Raw genomic sequence first — 3,541 nt, forward strand, 5'->3', positions numbered from 1 at the left:
CAAAAATAAATAAATGTTAAAATGTTTTTTTCCATCACTCATGGTGGTTTAGTTGATAGTAGCTTGGGAGCGTCATTAACCACTGCCAAATAAACAAGTCCCCGTGATTATACGTTTTGAGGCAATACATAAAGAATGCCGCATGAAAAGCATCTTCTTGCGCAAATGATTGCCTGCCCTCGCTTCTCTGTTTGGGACTATATTTGAAAATGCTGTTTGTTTTCTCTGAGAAAAATGTATTGATTTAATAGCACATTTGTCTTAATTGGCAGTCATATGGGTTTCCTTGTACCTAAGTTTTGGCTGCATCAGAAGTGAAAGGCCTTTCTCTTTGAGGCACCTCTTTGGAACCCCTGGTGCGAAATTTCGGAGTACCATATTTAGGTCACACCGGCCCAAATATACTCTTCAAATTTGAAAAGAACAAAACTAATCATTTTCATGGAATGTGCCAAATAAACAAACAGAAAAATTTTTGTCACATATTTTCTATACTTCTGTGTCATTATCAAAAGGACCACAACAGATAATAGTATAACAAGATAAAAATAATGGGGGACGTAAGAATATATAAAACAAGATTATTCCAGAGTTGGTTGACCAACATGCATGTCATAAGGTACATGGACTATTTAGAAATAGGCTACGAAGCCAGATCTACACTTCCTAGGAATCAGCCCCAGAAGTAAATATAAGAGTTAAATGATTTATGACATTTGGTAAGATGAGAGCAAACTAGCTGCTTAAAAAAAGCACAGCTCCATCTGGTATTGTAACTGAGAAATTTGTTCCTTGGGTCCTCATGGAGAAGACATGATGTGATATAGCCAATATCATCCCTAAAAATATTCCTAGTAATTACCATAATGAGTTTCACAGGCCTGTTCCTTATAATGTCCCTTGATGTCAGCAAGGTCATAACAGAAGGGAATGGTTTGGTAAAGCAAACCTATAAAGGTGAGCATTGGGGGCAGCGGAGGAGACACAAAATAACGTGGGCCATGTCTATCTGACTAAATACAATGATAAATTTAGGAGCATCTCCAGAAACTAGACTGTATATATTTTAGAAAACCCCCCAAAAATATTTTTTCAGATTCATTTTCAAGAAGTATTGCATGATAAGGCGGTTTAAAGTTACCCTCTCAAACAAACACCTCTCTTGCTAGTTAATGGCAGACCCTTTAATTACAGTGACATCCTCTTATCAAAGCCAAGTGTAACCAGGGCGTGTTTGGACAAACACTCACTTCGAACAATGTAACCTCCTACCGAGTCCTCAAGGATAAACTAGCTGAAAAGAGTATCTGGTGTATGGAATTTTAAGGAGTTCAAAGTTGGAGAATGTTTACCAAGATTAATTATTAATGATGATTGTGTACATATGTGGCTGAAAAGAGCAATATACCGTACAATGAAGCCAATTGTACACAAGCAAATATTGAGGCTTTGATTTAAAGAACCTCTCGCTCTTTGGGACTTGACATTTAGAGGCAGAGTTGATCAAGAAGCATAACTACAAACCGAGGTAATTCTCTGACTGGTGCTGTTTCCGGTGAGTGCTCTAATGCTCGAAGCTGTGCATAGAAAAAGGTCTCAGTTTTCCCTCGGCCTGCCCTTCTCCATCTCTCTCCCATACACGTGCTTACAGTGGCTCTGATTCGGCTTGGTATAAATTACTATTTTAGGATCCCTCTTCCCTGTGTTCCTCCTTCCCTCCATCGCTCCTTTGCCAGCTGCGATGCACAGGAGTCGTTTTACTAAGAAATTCCTCAGGATGATAGTACGTGCCAGGGTCTCCTTATTTACCTCTCCTGCTACATCCTGAACAGCAGTATAAATACACGGACTTTGGAGTCAGACACACCTGTATTCAAATCCTAGCTCTGCCATGTACTAGCTGAGTGATATGAACACTTTGCTGTAATTCTCTTCGAGTCTTACCTTTCTCATCTATGAAAAGAAGAAAACGGGGTGTCTGGGCGGCTCAGTTGGTTGAGCCCCTGACTCTTGATTTCAGCTCAGGTCATGATCCCAGGATTTTAGGATTGAGCCCTGAGTCGGACTCTGTGCTGAGAGTGGAGCCTGCTTAAGACTCTCTCTCCCTGTCTCTTTCTCTCCCTCTGCCCCTCTCCCCTGCTCTCTCTCTCTCTCTCTCTCTCTCTCTTTAAAATAAAATTTAAGGGGCGCCTGGGTGGTTCAGTCGGTTAAGTGGCCGACTTCGGCTCAGGTCATGATCTCGCGGTCCGTGACTTCGAGCCCCGCGTCGGGCTCTGTGCTGACAGCTCAGAGCCTGGAGCCTGTTTCGGATTCTGTGTCTCCCTCTCTCTGACCCTCCCCCGTTCATGCTCTGTCTCTCTCTGTCTCAAAAATAAATAAACGTTAAAAAAAAAAATCTTAAAATAAAATTTAAAAAAAAAGAAAAGAAGAAAACGATACTTCTCTATGACGATTAAGAGATGTTTTCTAGAAAGTGCCTAACACTTTATTTAGGCACTCAGTGGTTGTTAGTTTCACTCTATCCCAGTTCCTATTACATAAGGCTTACAGGCAATAGTGATAAAATGATTCTAAGAGTGATGTTTGTAAGTATGGGGTTCTTAACAACTGGGGTTAGGATTTACCTTTTTTTAAAAAAAAATACTCAAACTCAACAAAACAAATGAATCAACAAACAAAAAGCAGAATCAGACCTGTATATATAGAGAGAACAAACTGATGGTTGTCAGAGGAAAGGGGGGGTGGAGGGATGGGCAAATGGGTGAGGGGGGAGTGGGAGGAACAGGTGTCCAGTTAGGGAATGAGCAGGTCACAGGAATAAAAGGCACAGCATAGGGAACATAGTCAATAGCATTGTAACAGTGTTGTCTGGTGCCAGATGGTAGCTGCACTTGTGACTAGCACAGCTACTGTATAGAGAAGCTGAATTTACAACACAGTGAACGAATGTGCCATTGTGTGCCACCTATACTCAAACATTTTTGAAAAACAAATAAAATCCTCAAACCCTTCTATTTGACGTGGTGCCTCCCAGAATAATGGCCCCCGAAGATACTCACACCTTAATCCCCAGAACCTGTGACTATATTATCTGACATAGCAAATGAGGCTTTGCGTTGAGATTAAGTTAAGAATTGTGAGACAGAGAGATGATCCTGGATTATCCCTGGTGGACTCAATGCAATCACAGGAACTCTTACGAAGGAAAGAGGAAGACAGGAGAGTGAGCGGCAGAGGAGGTGTGGTGAGAGAAGGAGAATTCAGTGAGGTGATGCTGGTCTGAAAAATGAAAAGGGGCCTTGGGGCACCTGGGTTGCTCAGTTGGGTGGGTGTGTGACTTCTGCTCAGGCCACGTTCTTGTGGTCTGGGAGTTAGAGCCCTGCGTCGGGCTCTGTGCTGACAGCTCAGAGCTGGAGCCTGCTTTGGATTCTGTCTGTCTGTCTCTTTCTCTCTCTCTCTCTCTCTCTCTCTGCCCCTCCCCTGCTTGTGCTCTGTCTGTGTCTCTGTCTCTCTCAAAAATAAATACAACGTTGAGAAAATT

Source organism: Acinonyx jubatus, chromosome A1, assembly GCF_027475565.1.
Source record: "Acinonyx jubatus isolate Ajub_Pintada_27869175 chromosome A1, VMU_Ajub_asm_v1.0, whole genome shotgun sequence".
Classification (NCBI taxonomy): Eukaryota; Metazoa; Chordata; class Mammalia; order Carnivora; family Felidae; genus Acinonyx; species Acinonyx jubatus.